Source organism: Pyrus communis, chromosome 6 (assembly GCF_963583255.1).
Source record: "Pyrus communis chromosome 6, drPyrComm1.1, whole genome shotgun sequence".
NCBI lineage: Eukaryota > Viridiplantae > Streptophyta > Magnoliopsida > Rosales > Rosaceae > Pyrus > Pyrus communis.
The window spans coordinates 1308674-1328898 of record NC_084808.1 but is presented as its reverse complement, the minus strand read 5'-3'; the positions used below and the strand labels follow the sequence as shown (position 1 = coordinate 1328898).

Here is a 20225-nt window from a genome sequence, read left to right as displayed (position 1 = left end):
TTTGAGTCAAGTGATAACTTAATTTCGTCCAGATTTGAGTATAGTGTTCAAAACTGCCCAGAAAGTGTTTTTAAGGCAGTTTTGAGTGTTTGTTTGCTGTTTTGAGTCTTTTGGTTTGTTTTGGTGTTTTATAGTTTAGTTTTGCATTCTTTGAGTCTAGTTTAGTGTTTAAACTTTGTTTTTACGATTTTGAGTCAGTTTAGAGTGTTTAGCAATCCCTCCTAATCCCCGGTTTAAGAACGATCCCTACTTACATATCTACTACAATTGTCAACAAGAGGGTTTAATTTGTGTGTTAAGTAATTTTCGCATCACAACTCAAGCCAAGCGTACCACAAGTAGCTTTTGCACCAGCCAAGGACGAACCACGTGTGCCACACCCGCAACATAGAAGAGTAGCACATTGAGAGAATGGATGGAGTGCTTTGAAAAGACATGCCCGATATAAGTAGGTCACCATTTATCGATGAGATTGAGTGGACAATTCCACCTTGTAGGTTCACTATGCCTCACCTCACCCCGTACAAGTGAGATAAAGATCTGAATAGACATCTCAAGCACTAATGCATTGCCATGGTCCTCTACAAGAACAACGATGCACTTATGTACAAGATTTTTGCCACAACTTTACAAGGTACAAGACTAGTTCCACACTCTGCCACAGCAGTCGATCCATAGTTTCAACGAACTTTCATTGGTTTTCACTAAGGAATATTTGTCTAACCGCTCAATCAAAAAGACATTCGACCAACTGTACATGGACTTTTTCTCAAGAAATACAAGATTGTCCTCATTAGATGGGCAAGGCTCTCAAATATTCCCACATGCAGCTCAGCATCCCTGAAAGTACAAGTAGTTGAATACAACTGCTCAAAGCTTCCCTGCTCATGGCATGGAAAAGTCAAAGGCATTAAAGATAAGATTAATTACTAATTTATATCTTTAACACATTCCCAATTGAAGATGAATTCCATCAAGTAAGGAATCATAGATGCTTCCATCATTATCCCAAAATATTATCTCAATTAATAACTTGGGAATATTCCCTCCTCATTAATCCAACGGGATGACACATCTTGGTGAATAGGATGCCAACATGTATGGGGTGAAACCTAACCTTGTGACCTGCCACTCCTCCTATAAATACCTTAATCTCCACCAAATTTTGGTAAGCTTTGCTACTCATATAAACCCTAAACACTCACTTTTTTAGAGAAACTAACTCAGGCATTGGATATCCAATGGCTACCCAACCCCCCAAACCCCCCAGCTCGTGGGCGCTTCAAACTTTGGTCTTCGATCAAAGGTGTTGATTGTTTTGTAAGTACAAATTCATCAAGACTGAAGATAATCAATTTTTGCTACCACAAAGATGATGATGTACAATGAATTTAGAAGGATAAAGTGTCATTTTGTAAAGAAAGGGATGTGGATGCAAATTTTCGTTGTCTCCTTCTTTGACAAAAATGCACCTGCAAAATAATAACACCAAAGATTAAGGTCAAAAGCCTCACACGCCCACGATTAATGGGGAGGGGGGGCTTTGCTGAAAAATCTCTGATGCCAAAGTTAGAATTCTGAAAAGAATGTGTTTACAAGTTTGTGGGTAGCAAAAGCCTCCTAAATTTTGGAGATAAAGGGTGTATTTGTTGGAGAAAATGAGGAAGTGGGTTGGTCCTCTATGGTTTAGGGGTGGCCAGCCCTAGGGTGGATTTTGGGTGGGAATATTCCAAGATATTTGTGTAAATAAATATCTTTGAGTAATTTGGTAAATATCCTAAATAAATGAATTTAGGATTACTTACTTGAAAAAGGTCTTCTCTGATTAGGAATGTATTTATGATAAGAATAAGGGATTATTCTATCATAAATACCTTTGACTTTTCCTACGGGCAGGGGTGCCTTGAGCAGTTGTTGATCTCTACCTGCTTTACCTCAACTATGCATGGTGAATGAAACTGCTTCCTGCTCATTTAATAAGGGCAGTCTTGTCTTTTGTTGGGAAATAATCCATGTGTCAGCTCCATGAATTTTGGGATTATTTTTTACTCCCCAAATGCCCCCACATATGCTAGGCTACTTGCAAGAAAGGGCAAGAGGTGTAGGGATCCAAAGCTGCAATAGAGTTTGTGTCCCAATTTGATGTAGATTCCCTCTGTGACTTGGAATTTAAATTCTTCTAGGAAATAGAATATAATTGCCACCAAAACCTATTTAAGTTTGCGTCAAGCAGAAGATTAAATAAATTTGGAAAGCAATTAAAATGCCCCAAGAAAGAGAGAAAGCCAGAGGATATTTGTTCCCCCTCCTCTAGCAATCTTCTTCGCTTGCCAAGCAAAGAATTGTGTTCCATTACTTTTCTTCTTCTCCAAGGTAAGAAAAAAAATTAATTTTCTCTTTCTTCTTAATTTTTTGATGTCTGAAGCTTGAATTTTGGCTCTACGGGGGTCGAGGAGCTGGCAAAAAGTGGCAACTGTGGGGCTGCTGTGCTACTGTCGTGGCAGCCATGTTGCTGCAGGTGCGCGACCCGGCTCGGCTAGCTGGGGCTAGGTGTGGCTCGGCGTGCTGGGCTCCTATGTGAAGGAGGAAGGTCAGCACGAGCTTAGCCTTCCAGGCATCAGCTATGGGCTTGGGCCAGTGCGTTGGAAGAAAGAGAATGAGGGAAGGAAGTGTGGGTCTCATTCCGTGAGTAGGTTTACAGGCCATTAGGCCAAGCGAGATAGAAGGAAAGAGAGGGCAGCGTTGGGGTGCCTGCCCCTGCCTTGCAAATTAGGTTGTTGTGACAAAATTTCCCTTGCCTTGTTGTAGGATTTTATCGAGCGTGTCTTCCTCGAACGATAAAAATGATCAATTCATCTCACCATTGCATCCCTAGGGCCGGGTCTGCAAGTAAGCTAGGTTACCTCAAGGCTGTTCATGTCAAGGTAGGTTCCAATGAGTAGTTCAAAGACTTCCTCGAGATGTTTAAGCATGCAATTCCGTCTGGGGTTCACATGAGGCGGGCCAAGGATGGTAGCAGCCGTGAAGCTGTCAAGTTTCACCCTTACTACTTCGTGTTGGAGTTCACCTTTCCTATGCCTTGATTCTTCCAAGAGGTGATCTGCTTCATGAAGTGTACTTCTGCTCACTGCTCTCCAAATGTGGTTCACGTGATGGTGGGGTTCCATAACTTAAGCAGGCTCTTTGACTTGGACCTAACTGCTAGAGAGTTTTGGTACTTCTTTGACAAAGGCCACGTTGATGGTATTAGGTAGCTGAGGACCCGACATAGACTTTTCGATCACTCGAGCAAAGGTGATCATAGCTGGGCCAAGGAGACCCTAGAGATCAGTGGAGAGTGGGAATCAGACTATTCGCCTATGCTGCACGTTCCAACTGCTTTCATCGGTGGTAAGTAGGCTGCTTATTCTCTAAGTTGCACTTTTGTTGAGCTGCCATCTTATTTGTCCTCCTCTATTTACGTAGATTAAGAATTCAGTTCAACTCCCAAGACTTCTCTAGACATGAAGAAGGTGCACATCGCTTTGGGGATCCCTACTGAATATCGTAAGTGGCGTTGGTTGCTCATTCCTCTTTGTAACGAGAAAGGTGGGCTACCCCCTGAAGCATGTGCAAGTTTGTTGATGGCCTGAGCAAGGTTGTTAACTCCAGTTTCTTCGTGAAGCATGAAGCTCAGTCACAGAGGGTTCCCTACTTGCTATGATGCAGAAATCTGAAAAGAATGTATTTAGAAGCAAAAGCCTTCTGATTTTGGAGATAAATGGGGTATTTATAGGAGAAAATGAGGAAGTGGGCTAGCCCTCTAGGGTTTAGGGGTGGCTGGCCCTAGGGTGGATTTTGGGTGGGAATATTCCAATATTTGTGTACATAAATATCTTGGAGTAATTTGGTAAATATCCTAGATAAGTGAAATTAGGATTACTAACTTAAAAAATGTTTTCTCTGATTAGGAATATATTTATGATGAGAATAAGGGATTATTCTAGTATAAATACGTTTGACTTTTCCTACGGGCAGGAGTGCCTTGAGCAGTCATTGATCTCCACATGCTCTACCTTAGCTGCTCGTGGTGAATGAGACTGCTCCCTCCTCATTTACTAGGAGAAATCCTGTTTTTCTTGAGAAATAATCTACGTATCATCTCCATAATTTTTGAAATTATTTTTGGCTCTATAAAAAAGTAAGATCGACATTTTAGAAAGTTCATTAAGGATCACTAGATCGACATTTTGGAAAGTTCATTAAAGATCACTATTCGTCAGTATTTATAGAAAAAAAAAAATAAACAAGTTTTTCAAAGTGGGTCAGAGCTGCATCCACTTTTACACTGGGAATGATCCTCAAGTTTGGAAAAAGTCAAAGTTTTTCATGTTTATTAAAACACAAATTTTACGCTGATCCAAAAAAAAAAAAACAACACAAATTTTACTCTAGCTTTTCTTCGTCCATTCTTTTAAAAATATTTAACCACTATCAAACGGGTACTTAGAATCATAGTGTAGGAAATTCCCGCGTAAAAATCAGCCCACCTTGGAAAGTCCACCAAACATTAACAATAACTGATTCGAGACCACCATTGACTGACGTGGGGCCAACAACATTGACGTGGGCCCAACAACATTGATGGTCCACACTGCAATATGATCCTTTTTCATGTTTATTAAAACACAAATTTTACGTTGATCCGAACAAATAAAAAAAAAACAAAAAACAACACAAATTTTACTCTAGCCTTTCTTCATCCATTCTTTTAAAAATATTTAACCACTACCGATTCGAGGCTGTTATTGATTGATGTGGGCCCAACTGCAGTGATGGTCTACAGTGCAATATGATCCTTCTCAGCACCAACAGAGTTCAGAAGCCGGCAACTCTACAGCTCTGGCCAAAATAATCAAATATACGAAAAATAAATACAAAATGAAAGAAAATAATAATAAAAATAGTGAGAGAAAAAGAAAGTCTGTCTTGAAAAGTGCAACAACCTCCTCTTCTTCTATCGCCTGACGTGTTTCTGCATTTCCGATGGAGTCGAACCCTCAGCCCTCAGGTTGCATTCCCCAATTTTTCATTAATTTTGCAGCTAATCGGTTTAATTTCTCGTTATTCCTATTCAATTTCACGCTTTAATTTCTGGGTTGGCAGAAATTCGTTTTTTCTTGTCCATTTTTGTATGATTGTTAGGTTGATATGGAGGGTTTTGGGATTTTTGGTTGATTGTTTGAGATATTGGAGTTTTGGGGATTTTTTGTTGTTGATTATGGGTAGGGGTTTTTGATTGTTGATCAGGGATTGTAAGTTTCGGGGTTTGGGAATTGTTTTTGAGGTTAGGATATGTTTTATTTCCCGAGAAAACTTGTGAAGAAGATGGAAGGAGTTCTAGTTTGGGATATTTTTTTTTTTTTGCTCATTTTTATGGCCCTGCGTAAAGATTCACAACCACTTGACTGAATTACTCCGCTGCTGTGCTCGTTGGGTTAGTGTTAAGGGTTTTAATTGTGGTAGTGAGGTGATTCTCCGACGCAGTGATTGTTGATGAGTATATTTTATATTATATATTTAACCCTTTTCTTAGTATATTTTGGTTAATAATTTGGAAGAATTTTGATACTTTGAATTATATTTTCAATATAGGATTTTCGACTTCCTCTGGAGCAAAACATAGTCAAATGGACGAATTTTGGAGTAATTCCAATTGGAGGACGTTCGTGAGTCACTTAGCTTGATCGTGTCAAAATATCAGATTTTTCTACCAAGCGAATATTTTCTGGCAATAAAATAAAGGAGTCATGCGCAGTGCTGGAATAGTGACGTTTTGGGCTTAACTTGCGTTTTTGGAGCCCAAGATGACCTCGGATGGGTTCGTGACCTTCTGGAGATGTGTTCAGAACGTTCTTATCTTTAAAACAAGCTATCTTGGGCCGGATTTGAAGAAGATTTGAGGCTAAAACGTGGATGAACAGTTTCTGTGCAGCTTTTCCTAGTTTAATTAGGAATTTATTTTCTATTTTATTTTATTATTATTTAGTTTCTTAGTGGGAATAAAATACTAGATGGTTAGGGTTTTTGTGTTGGCTGGAGGGAGAGATATTAAAGGGGTCAGCCGTTCTAAATTTGGGGGGTTTTCTGATATACAACTTTGGGGGAAAAAGAGGGGAGAACGCATGAAACTTTTGCAGAGAAGATTTTGGGAAAAGTTTAGAGCTTTTCAGATTTTATTCTACAAGGTGTTTTCATTCTTTTTCTATTTCAATAAAAACTATGATTTTTAGTATGAATATGCGTAACTAATTCTTTTTGCTAGGGCGAGGCCATGATCCTTAGCAAGAATATGTAGTCTCTTTTTATTTTGCTTATGAATTTATGCATGCAGGTTTTGGAATGTTAATCACTGTGCTTTAAACTATCTATTTATCTTAGTGATTCGCGACCATCAGGATATTTGGAAAAGTTATTTGATGCAATTTTGGCGGAGGATTGTCCCTAAAATTGACTAAAGCTTCTTGTGGTTAATATGTGTAACCTCTTAGGATGGACGACACGTTTTAAGGGTTATATGGTTTTTTTAAAAATGGTTTTTTACCATCAACCACATTCCTAGACCATGCCGACATATAATGTAGAAAATACAAAGCTCTTGCAGAATCACAGATCCAGCCACAAAAGGATAGAACATTATACCTCTGTTTTGCTACGCGGCCATTCTTCCATGCACGCCTTAGCTGCCATTGAGCTGCTTTTGGGGATCTCCAGTGTTCCTGCAACAAAAAAAACAAAAAAAAAACATCAAGTTGATACGTACTGAGGAGCTATCATTATTTCTATGCAGATCTACGCCATTTAGTTTCGAAGATGCCGGGTATGCCATTATTTAAGTTTGGGGGTGAGTTCTTTATCCGTCCTCCGAACGGGTCAAAATCCAAAAAGTTCGTACATATGTTCAGGGGTGATCCAGGTTGTCATTCACGAATATTATAAGGAGAAGCAGTGTTCTAAGTTCCAAATGGTCCGCATACATGGTCCCCATACAGATCTCAGTGTTATTTCTTTTGTCCAGCAACTACAGTGTCCAGTTATTATTTATATCAAGTTTGGGGGTGATCTCACAGATAATACACCCCTACAACCCAACAGATCCTCAACATGCAGGCATAGCACAGTCACATGCGAGTATGAATTGTTACCTTTGGTTTTCGATCCGTGTTATTTGTGTCTGGCTTGGCTGTTTTTCGTCAAATTGGGGTCCTTATCCTTTCTTCCGTTGTTATGCCGTCATCCAAGCCTTCGAACTCTGCTCTGTGCATAAATAAGAACACGGATGGATGTTATATTTTTTTCGCCCTTTGGTTAGTCACATCACAGAAAAATGTTACTTAAAATCTAGAATCCAAAACCAAAGTGTAGGGGAGACTAAGTTTCTACCTGCTGATGGATGAGTTTTGGAGTATTAGCTATGGATCTATGAAGATTGGGTGTTGGTGCCTTACTTTTGTTGTGGATCCAAGAGTCCTCGCAGCGAAAATAGTTGCATGTGTTAGTTCTTTACTTTTCCCATGAAAATAAGCTCTCTAGCACGCAATGGCAGCAAGGAAAGAGTTTTACCTTTGCGATTTCGGGTTGTGTTACCGAGACATTGATGTTGCAATGAGGTTGGAGGAGCGGCTAATGTTTTCCAGTATAGAGAAATGAGAACCATTTTAAAGAAAAGAGGGCTGAGAGAAATGTGAGACCTCTTCGTTTCTCTAGAGCAAAAAGGCTTAGGATTTCTTAATATAATTAGAAATGAGAGAAAGGAGAAGTTTTGAAATGGTGAGCTCTGGGCTCGAGGTTAGAGAACATGGTTGCGAGGCTGAAGGTTTTGAGAATGCATGCCTGCCACTCGATTTGGGTTTGATATATTCATACGCTTCATCAGAAACGATGAGGGAGTAAAGAAAGAGCCGTTTGGCTCTAGGCTCGAGGTTACATGTGCAGACATGGGAAGGGAATCCTAAGTTTTTTTTTCACAAGCCGGTAAGCGTGTGGGTGTACGGATGCATTCCGTGTGTCTCCCGTGCTTTTGTATTCTTTTTGGGCCATCACGTTTGTCCTGCACAATGGGTTTCCACCCACATGTTTTTCAATGGACCCTTGTGTCATCTTTCCACTGCCAAATGTTTATCCAATGCCCAAAATTTTCAAACTCAAACCCCAAATGCTCAGTCAGCCTATATAGCCCAATTCCAGGTCACGGGTTCGATTCCAGGTGTGTCCACTTCCTTTTCTTTTTAGTTTATTTCTTTTGTAGTGTATCATTTTATTGGTCGCTTGTCTTTTGTTTTATTTTTCATTTGTCTATTTATAGTTATTTAGGGAGGTTATTTATTTTTATTTCGTTGTGTTAGTTTATTTATTTTCTTTTTGTTTTTCTTCTATTTTCCACACCTTGAGGACAATGTGTGATTTAAGTTTGGGGGTGGGAATTAGAATTTTTAGGTTTTTAATTTTTGAGTCAAAAATTAAAAAAAAGAAAAAAAAAACATTCTTTTTAATTTAATATCCATAGATTATTTTAACCGTTAGAACAAATGGACATGGTGAAGGTTAATCCCACAGTAGAGTCTTTTATATTTATTGTTGCTTAGACACTAATTCATGGGTTATACTTTGACAATTTGCACATTCACATCGACATGGTTTGTGGGGAGTGAGATTGAAACACTTACTTTTAGTCTAAGTTTAATTTTAATTTTTGTTCTAAGCGAAGTTAGTTATTGTTATGAATAAAGTAATAATTGTTCCACCCGAGGTTTTGCCTAGTAACCGGGCCAGTCCTGCCTAATCAGCAGTGATTCTCGCGTCAAACGGTAGAGTTTTGGCATGGGGCAGGGTGGTTAGTCGGTTTTGTAGCCTTTCCAACTCGAGTTAGTAAGTCCTTAGGGGTGTTCTACACCTAGTGCCCTAAAGCCCTTGTGGTTTGGGAGTCATTGACCTAAAGGTCGATACATGGGTTGGACAGAAAGCTTAAGTGAATTGTGATGCGTGATTTATACGCACACAAATTAAACCCTCTTTTCATCAATTGTAGTATATGTATAAGTAGGGATCGTTCTGGACCGGGGATTAGGAGGGATTGTTAACCACTTGGATTTGACTCAAAAACGTAAAATAACAATATGAAACACTATACTAGACTCAAGGAATGCAAAACTAAACTTTAAAACACTAAAACAAACCAAAAGACTCAAACATTACCCAAAACACTCAAAACTGCCTTAAAATCACTTTCTGGGCAGTTTTGAGCACTTTGAGTACTTTGGACGAATTTATGTAACAAATTGAATCACAACACTTATAAACACAAACTAAATTGATTTCTAACTAATTTGACATTAAAGTAAAGGGGGATTTAGGTTTATACGAAATTAAATTAAATGTACAGATTGTAAATTAAAACAGAATGTAAATATGAAATTGATGAAATGGAATGAATGGATGATAGAATAGCTAAGGGGTTCATCTCCATACACGTTACACTTGCATAATAAAACGATTTCCAATTGCATTTCAATAAACCATGAATTCTCAACGCTCCAAGTTAATTAGGTCCGCTTAAATTAACTTTCAAATCTTCCTAACGTTATTGGATTGGATGATTGCATACGACAACCCAAAACATTCCCCACAAGTCCTCTACATGATTGCATAATAGAGATACAAGCAAGAATCATTACGCTCTATGAAAATTATAAGTGTTGACGAGGCATTCGTTACTATGGAATACGCATGAAACTTATGCCAAGAATTCGTTTAACGCGATTGTTTATAAGCAACCTCCACTACTTGCGAATATAAGTTCGTAACTATTAGGTGAAACTCACTTATATTCTAGCGTCATATTCATGCATGAAAATTAAGCGCGCATTCTCAATAAACATACATAAATAAGTTATCAATCAAACGGTTAAACAAATTGAATCCACAACTTATGAAACGCAATTAGAAGTAATCAAATCAAAATGCAAGCATAAACATATATTTCGAATCCCCCCCTAGCCAAGGGGGGGTTTAGTTCCTCATAACTTTGAAATCAAAGAAACACCTAAACATTCCAACAACTCAAACTTGAATTGTATGAACGTTTAGGCACTCTTCTCTTCCATTCCTCATACGTACAAAACAAAGAGAATTGAATTTAAACATTGAGATCAAAGAAACACCTAAACATTCCAACAACTCAAACTTGAATTGTATGAACGTTTAGGCACTCTTCTCTTCCTCGTTGTTGTATCACAAGGTCTAAGGTGAGTTTTGGGATAGTGTGAAGTGTTTTGGAGGGATGGGGAGTGGTTGGAGTGGTGTTTTGGATGATTTTCTGAATATGGACGAATTGAATGAGAATGAATGCAATGGATGCTTATTTATAGGTGAAATGGGGGGAACATGACAGCTAGGAGGGAATGTGGCTGCATGTTTGAATGATTAAAGGATGCATGTGGGTTGGAATTGCATGTGCAATGAATATGTGGCTGCATGTGCAAGGGGACAATCTGAAAATGCATGTGAAAGCATGTGTTGGCTGCAATGATGAAATGGATGGGAGTGCATGTGGCTTAATTAATTAAAGGGAGTGCATGTGCAATGTTTTAAAGGATGGAATGCATGTGAATATGATGGAAATCTGATGGGAACTCATGGCAAGGATGATTTCTGGTGGTGAATGGGTGTATGTTTGAATGATTAAAGGGACATGTGGGTTGGAAATGATGAAGGAAATGCATGTGAGTGACAACTAGATATGTTGATGAATGCATGTGGAATGTTTGTGGTGAGTGAATGTGGCTGATTTGATTTATGGAAGATGCATGTGGATTAAAGGTGAGTGAATGATTATGGAATGCAATCTGAAATGGGAGATGGAATGGGATGTTTTGCATGTGAATTAAAGAGTGAATGCATGTGCAATGACAGCTAGGTTGAATATGCATGTGGAATGGCTGATTTATTTGAAGATGCATGTGCAATGAAGTGGAATGACAGCTAGGTTATGATGATGAATGCATGTGGCTGATTTAATTGAATAGGAAAGCATGTGGATTTAATGGTTTAAAGGGTGAATGCATGTGGATGCATGTGTTGATGAATGGGATTAGGAAAGGTTTAAATGTCCTAAAACTAAAGGGAACAAGGTTCCAACACTTTGGTCTTCAATTAGGTCTTCAATTTCGTCCAACACTTTTGCTCCAAGCATAAGTTATCCATCCTTAGCCCAAAAGTGCTCCAAAAGTCTCCAAAATGCATCTTTTTGCTCCTTTAGCCCTTTGGACCTACAAACACACGAAAATAGCTTAAAGTACTAAAATAACTAAAGAAACATAACGTAAATGCACGAGAACAAGCCATTTAAGTCGCATGAATATGCTCCTATCAAATAGACATTGCACGACCACTACTGTTACTGAAAAAAAAAAATAGAAAAAAAAAATAGTTATAAAAAAAAAATTCTAAAGAAAAATAGTTATATTTAAAGTTAGTATGTGTGAAATAAAGAAGGACAAGAGGTAAGGGTTTTAGTCGAGTCTCCTTAGCTATGTTGATTCACTTTACACCAAAGGAAGTTCGTGAATTCTTTTCTAATTGATTCTAAATGGCTTAGACTCTGTGGTGGGATTGGTTGGAACTTTTGAAAAGATGTCATGTTCTAGGGATTGCAACTTTGAAGGTGAAATTTTTTTGTCAGTTAGTTTTAGTTAAGTTCTAGTTTGTTAGTGTTTATTGTTGTTTTCTAGTTTTGTTTTGCTTGAGGACAAGCAAAAAGCTAAGTTTGGGGGTATTTTGATGAGTATATTTTATATTATATATTTAACCCTTTTTTTAGTATATTTTGGTTAATAATTTGGAAGAATTTTGATACTTTGAATTATATTTTCAATATAGGATTTTCGACTTCCTCTGGAGCAAAACATGGTCAAATGGACGAATTTTGGAGTAATTCCAATTGGAGGACGTTCGTGAGTCACTTAGCTTGATCGTATCAAAATATCAGATTTTTCTACCAAGCGAATATTTTCTGGCAATAAAATAAAGGAGTCATGCGCAGTGCTGGAATAGTGACGTTTTGGGCTTAACTTGCGTTTTTGGAGCCCAATATGACCTCGGATGGGTTCGTGACCTTCTGGATATGTGTTCAGAACGTTCTTATCTTTAAAACAAGCTATCTTGGGCCGGATTTGAAGAAGATTTGAGGCTAAAACGTGGATGAACAGTTTCTGTGCAGCTTTTCCTAGTTTAATTAGGAATTTATTTTCTATTTTATTTTATTATTATTTAGTTTCTTAGTGGGAATAAAATACTGGATGGTTAGGGTTTTTGTGTTGGCTGGAGGGAGAGATATTAAAGGGGTCAGCCGTTCTAAATTTGGGGGGTTTTCTGATATACAACTTTGGGGGAAAAAGAGGGGAGAACGCATGAAACTTTTGCAGAGAAGATTTTGGGAAAAGTTTAGAGCTTTTCAGATTTTATTCTACAAGGTGTTTTCATTCTTTTTCTATTTCAATAAAAACTATGATTTTTAGTATGAATATGCGTAACTAATTCTTTTTGCTAGGGCGAGGCCATGATCCTTAGCAAGAATATGTAGTCTCTTTTTATTTTGCTTATGAATTTATGCATGCAGGTTTTGGAATGTTAATCACTGTGCTTTAAACTATCTATTTATCTTAGTGATTCGCGACCATCAGGATATTTGGAAAAGTTATTTGATGCAATTTTGGCGGAGGATTGTCCCTAAAATTGACTAAAGCTTCTTGTGGTTAATATGTGTAACCTCTTAGGATGGATGACACGTTTTAAGGGTTATATGGTTTTTTTAAAAAAGGTTTTCATAAAACTTAATGAGTCTTGCATGTTCACATTCGATCTGAACACCACGGACAGGTTGCATGTTAGATATACGTTCTATGTTGGATGTTCCAAGTAGGATATACTCTAGGAAAACCTAACTTTCAAAACATACATGTATGGTTCGTAAGTAATTTAGAAAAGCTACATAGGATTGTTAGGGTGACGGCGGAACCCTAGTACTTTTCTCTCTTTGAATCCTAAAAATTGTTCCCCGTATCTTTCTTTAAAGTTGTGGTTTTTAAGTAATCTTTTTAATTAAATTCGTTTTTCTTAGTTTAGGTCATTAAATCACCTCTTTCAAAAGAAAAACTTTGTTTTAATTAATTAGTTGAGAATTGATTTTGCTTTGATCTCTTTAAATTAATCCTTGTGGAGAACGACCTTGCTTGAGCCAATTATACTACAATAACCTTGTTTCTCTTGCAAGTATTTTAGGTGTTTTTAACCCTTTTATGCAGGTGGTAAAAATCCTATCAATTGTATTAACAAAATGATGATTGATTACTGGAATTTTGGTGTTAGTGAATGATGATCTAGCTATTGAAATGATTGATAGCGTGGTCAAGTAAATGGAGTACCGGATTATATCTGAGCATAAAATTATGTAGCTTTGCTTGTGCATGGTATTATTCTCGCTAGAGCTATCATTAAAGGTTTTCTTCACTGAGTATGCAGAACTCGTGGACTGCCTTTCATGTTTGGTGTAGCCCCTTGACTCATTGTGTCCCCTTGCTGCATATAACCACAGCGTTAAATGTAGTGCTTACACTCACTTCTTTGTACCAAGTGTGGTCTAAAATTTCAATATATTTGTTCATGGAACATACCCCTATTCATCTGCAATCAGTTGTGATTTAAATTTATGAGATAGCAAGATTTTTATGAAAACTAGGATGATTTCTTTTATTTTGTTATTAATTTTTTTGGCTTTTATAACAACTTTGTTTGTGTAACTTGAACTTTTACTAACTTGGTAGATTGTGGTTTGGCTCATGTGTTGGTTATGTTTTTGATTTGGAAATTGAGTTACATTGTGTCCAATATTGCAGCTAACGGTCCCACCCCAAAACTGTGGGAGAGAGCAGGTTCATCATCTGGTCCAGTGGCAAAGCCACGTGAGGGCGAGGGGTGGCGGTCGCCACTCCCCTCATCAGAAAAACACGACTGGAGTGCAGGGCCACTGATCTGGTCCTACACCTTTCAAGTGATGTCGTTGAGGCTTCGGTAACTGCTAAACCTGGGGAAATAGTTCCAAGTTCTGATAGAAATACCGCTGTTAATAGAAATGCTCTTGCTAGGCCGGTTCCCTCAAGGCCTTGGGAGCAAAACTATGGAAGCAGCGCCAACTATGGAGGTTAGTGTTAACATGATCTTCTCCGTCTTCTTATTTTGGCTTTCCAAATTACTTTATTGGCTTTATAACATTAATTTTTGTTTGTTCATTAATTTTACCTATCCCAGGCTATGGTTCTTCTATGAACTATAACTCAGGTTACGGTTCTGGAATATCTGGAGTGTCTGGAATGTACAGTTCATATGGTGGAAGTGGAGGATTATACGGTGGGGGGATGTATGGTAACAACAGTATGTGTAGGGGTGGGTATGGAGGTGGTGGGCTTTATGGATCTTCTGGGATGTATGGAGGTGGAATGTACAACAGTAGTTTAGGAGCTCTGGTGGGTGGTTATGGAATGGGCATGGGTGGTCCTTATGGAGGTCAAGATCCAAATGATCAATATGGTCCTCCTCCATCTCCACTGGGGTTTTGGATTTCAGTACTTTGGGTGGTAAGCATCTGCTGTTTTTCTTATTTATAGTTTCGTATTGGATGGATGAAAAATGCATAAACATAATTGCATTTTAAAATTAGTTAGGCATAATAAACTATGAAGCTTTCTAAATGACTAAGATGCGACAAAATGAGGACAATATAGAATTGTGTATTTCGGTTTACCTTGATTTGTGGAGCCAGCTCATGTGGCATGTATAGTTTTCTTTTGGGATGGGAATTGATAGAACAAGAAGAGGATGTGCTTTTAACACCCTCTATAATATTATCAACAAAAAAAATTAATTAGTTTTTTCAGAATTTTGATGACTTTCATGTGATGGCTTATTCAAAATTCTCTTGTTATTGCAGACGCAAGGTGTGGTTAACTTTTTTGGTCGAATTGCAATTCTCATAAAGATCAGAACACCCAAGCATTCCATTTGTTCGTGTCTGCACTTCTTCAGGTTTTTCATCTGTCATTGTATCTCTTTACCTGTCCACAATCAACTGTGGTACAAGTATATTTTAGTGAATTCCATCATTTTCAATTGCCCACAACACCTGCACAAATTTTACTACCTGAACTTTCCTGTGTTGGTTTACACATGTTGCCATCTTCCTATAGTACATGATATTAAAATGCAACTGTAAGAAGTCCGGTTTATAAGTTGCTGTATTTGCATGCAAGAGGAAATTGTAGAAATGGTCCCTCAATTTTACCCCAATTGGAGCGATGGTCCCTCAACAAAAATTTATGACCATTGGTCCCTTCTCAAAACGTACAGCTATGGTCCTTTTTGTCAACTCTGTCAAAACTTCTGTCAAAACGAGTCATGTTGAAAGAATCATTGCTACAATCAGATTAGAGTTGAGGGACAATTGCTCCAATTGGTTTAAAGTTAAGGGACCATTTCTCCAATTGGGTTAAACTTGATGGACATTTCTACAATTTAGTTTTTCATATTTGACCCTTGATTCACGTACGTGACACGTGACTCATTTTGACCGAAGTTTTAATGGAGTTGACGAAAATGACCATAGCTTCACGTTTTGATGAGTTAAGGGACCAAGGATCATGGATTTTTAGTTAAGGGATCATTGCTACAGTTTTCTCTTTGCATACAAAAAGGACTAAAGGTTCCAATAATTTATTAAATATGTGACTGATGTTTTAGGTCTTCCATATCCTCATTTCGTTTGGGTGGAATGGAATACTAATGACAGATTTGAGACTATTTGAAGACTTCGAGCCCGTTTATGCATTATTTAACTGTTTGACAATACTTTGCTGCAGCTTTTTGATCGTTCCGGATTATTGTATGGAGAGCTAGCTAGATTTGTATTGAGGATACTGGGAGTTAAAACAAAACCCAAGGTTCGTCCTCCAGGTCTGAATGGGTTTAACGGACCCCATGGACCCTGCGGAGGAAACCAGAACTTCATTGAGGGTCCGAGGCCTGCTCCTAGTGGTGGTAGGGACCATGTTTGGGAAAATGATACTGGTAAATGATGAGACAAGTAGCGATATTTTGGCCGCCCAGTGAATCTTGCTTCCAATCAGGAAAATAGAAAGTAAATGTGGAGCCGTGTATTTTTGCAACTGATACTAAATTGTTTGTGGGTCATTAAATGAGCCAGTGAAAAATGGTATGACACGTACATCTTGAATCTGAAATGTTTGTGTTTAATCGTAAGTTGTGATTACATTTGATTACATTCTTAACATCCTGATTCTGCATCTCATTCTATCTTTGATCATCACAACGTTAGTCTCATCTGGAAAACTATGAGTGGGTGTCGGTTTCTCTGGGGTGGGGGATGAGCAGTGATGGGTATAACCAGCGTTTTGTTTTCGTATTACATATTCTAGTCTCCCTGAGCTATTGTGTAAAATTTACATGGTACTGTCTGAAAAATAATTTACTTGATGGTTGGTTCGTTGGTTGGTTCCTTTGTTTGTTCGTTCGGGTACTTTTGAGATAAGCATTGTTGGCAGAACAGCACTCTATGGGACATTACTTGCTTAACGCACATAATTTCTATACATTTAGTTGGTTTCCTCATGCAGCTACAAAGATTATGCTATTGAGGACAGACAGGAGTCATGCAAGCACTTATGTGCTTCAGTCATTTAGTTAAAGCCCAAATTTTCAAGATTTCATTGCTGCGTGGTCTTCTTCAATCAGTTTGACGACTTAAGTATGGGCAAGTCCATTTTAAGTTCCTGACCTCATTGTATAACTAAGCTCCTTCAACATCTCGCATACCCTCACTCCTGCCGGCTGCAAGGTATTCGTTCCTAACAAGTGGTTTGCTTATTACGCGCACCTTCTGGGTCAAGATGCAGCGAGTTTTCTGTATCCATTCAAGTATTACATTCGGGTTCATGTCTCATCCGAATTCCCATCGAACCCTCTTCTTACCACTGGAGTCTACAGAATCAGCTTGTGTGGAGTACATATGTTCAAGTCCCTCACTGTTATGATCAAATTAGAACTTGAAGTTCCTTAATCCTCATCATATAAAAAGATTAGTCCTAAAAGATGGAACCTGACGTTCCTTGATCAAATTAGAACCTGACATTTCTTGATCCCCACCATGTAAAAAGATTGGACTTGAAGTTTCTTGATCCTCATTATGTAAAAAGATCGGACCTAATGTTTCTTGATCCTCATTATATAAAAAAATCGAACCCGAAGTTTTATGATCAAAATTAAAACTATGAAGGTTCTTCAGTCAATTGAGGGATTAGTGTTTCCTCAAGTTGAAATGATGGCTATGAGCCCCTTAGTTCATACACTATTAAAATCGGACTAGAAGTTCCTTGATTCATGTAAATGAGGACCATAAGTTCCTTATTTAAGTGCAGGCATGAATTCCAAAAATATGAACCCCAAGGTTCTAATAATGTTGTTATCGAGAATAAATTTCAAATACATATATATATATATATATATATATATATATATATATATATATATAATGTTTTGACTTGAAGTTCAAAATATAAAAATTAAATACCGCAAGTTCCGTCATACCTGAATTTCTTCCTTTTGGGATTAATACAATGGTGAACTTAACAAAACTCGATTTGGTTGCCATTGACATCTTAGGCAATAAATACTTTCATTGATTCATGATGCCCAAGAATTCATGTGGAAGCATATGATGTTAGAAAACATCTTTACTAAAAATCTCACTGAATCATATTCATGGAACCAGAAGTTTCCACTGTTTCTTAGCAATGGAATTGTAAGTTTCAAGCATGTATAAAAATAGAAGATGGAACTTTCCTACACATACACATGCATACACATGAGTTACAGCTACAACAATAAAATAAAAAAAAAAAAAGAAAGGAGCTTTCACAAAGGATGATCATGTGAAGCCTCAGTACTTGGCAGAACTCTAGAAGGGGAGGCACTGACTGCTTTCTGAATATAGCCATGAACCTCTGGTGATCACTTTGAATTTGACTTTTAGATTCTTGCAGTTGGTCAAACTTTCTTTCATGGTCATTGAGTAATAATTTGCAAGTTTGTGCAACTCTCGTACTTGAGTCCTATAATCTCTTGTCTAAGGCTTGCCACATCAGCTATTAATGATCTAATTTGGCAAGTTCGAGCAAGTAGATGTTGGCCCATGTTGGATATAAAACTCCAACACTTAACAGTAAAAGCCAAAGAGTCTTAAATAGTTGATTCATCAGATCTTTTTGAAAGTATTCTTTTATATTTGGGAGTGAGAAGGTTTTTAGCTACTACTGTGGCAGTTATATCATTCTTTAACATAGAATCACCAATCGTAAGAGGGACATTAAAGGATAAGAACGATGGGCGCCAAATATTGTCTTGAAGAGACTCGTATGCATCTTCCGCAACATTCAAATCAAAACAACATTTAGATGGGCAAGCCAATTTCAGAAATGATGAAAGAAAAGGAGGTCAAATAAATTGAAATCTCAGAAATACAACAGATGAAATTTTCACAGGTGGACAACTTTTGGAGCATGCATTTTGATACAATTGATACTTCTATAGAAGGAGAGGCAACATGGCCAATTATTCAAAAATCAAAGGGACACCCTTCTCCGAATTTCAAAGATTGGATTTTACTGAATAAAGTTCGTTGACATTTCTCATACGCAATCTCAGCTTGTCAAATATCAAGGACAACTCTGTCAAAATATCTCTAATAAAGTTGTATCACGTGAATTTCACTGTTCCAACTACACCACTGTTGCCAACAAGCGTGGATGACAAGGTCCCAATTGTATCATTATTTGCTATTGGACAATTCCTATATATGTCTACCTCCGTCCTCCATGGTAAGGCAAGTTTCCAAAAATGCCTAACTCCTCTTCCTTGCTGAGAATGCATTTTCAACTGAACATCTCAAAATACTCAGCCTTCCTATGCATTTTCAACCAAGCATCTCAAAATACTCAGCCTTCCTCTTCTGTAATAATGCCTCTTCGGCCAAGTCCTTCACGATGCCCAATTCATTTCCTTAACAAGAAAATATTTTGATTGAGAAGTTTTATGTCAACATCAAATTCTTCTGCTGTTTTTGTTCAAGAGTAAAAGTATCTCATATCATCAGGGTCGAGAGCAAACTTCTAGTATAGGAATTGACTACCTAGAACCTTGCATGATTACTTACCTTGCATTGCTCTCGAGTAGTCATCTTCGACTGTTGCTGAACCTGGGTTTCAAATCACCAGCACCTGAGAACAATTGACACAATGTTGGCTCTTTACACTGAAGCTGCCAAATGAGTCATTGAAAAGTGATGCTTTGAATGACCATTCAAAGGCAAAGGTTGCCAACCACTTAAGTTGTGCAAGGGGCTAAAGTAGAAAGATTAATGATGAACACATAGAAGTTCAAAAGGAGAAAATGAAGGGCTGACTAAGTGAGTGGAATACCAAAGTTCAAAAATAGGAACCCTACTCACAGTCCCATTAAACTCTACCTGAGTCTACACAGCTAAAGCATAAGAACAACTTTAACTATTACTCTGCCTCATCAGTTTATATCATTCTAATGATGTATAAAAGATAATACAGTCTTCACGATTACTAATAAACTACCAATTTCATTAACAATTACAAAGATGCTGCATTGATTGAAGTCTGAATAAGACAATCTATGGACTAGACATTACTAAATTATAGCATGCCTGAAGCATGATAGTCGCCATATGGATTCATGTCCCAAAAGGACAATCCATGGACATGCCAAATTTTACCATGTCTCATCCCTAAAGCATGATAAACATATAAGTTCCAATGATTCAACTCCCTAGAAGTGGATATTACAAATCCAAGCTCTATAACACTCTAAAGGAGGTTATGATCCAAATTCTCCAAACAATTATCTAATAAAAGATGACTATCCTAGAAGAGATAATGTAAAGCCTTCGACGAGGCGAGAATATCCAAACTAATGAAATGCTTATAAACTATGCATGCGCAAGGATATCCACAATAAAGAAATGGTTATAAACTATGCATGCACATGCACATGAGAATTATGGGATCACGAATTGATGATAACCAAAGTTAATTTTG

General features: G+C 37.7%; 1 pseudogene; it reads left to right on the top strand.

The window, feature by feature from the left end:
• The first annotated feature begins 5025 nt into the window (after positions 1-5025).
• LOC137738136 (peroxisomal membrane protein 13-like) lies at positions 5026-16603 on the top strand (annotated as a pseudogene).
• The last annotated feature ends 3622 nt before the right edge of the window (positions 16604-20225 follow it).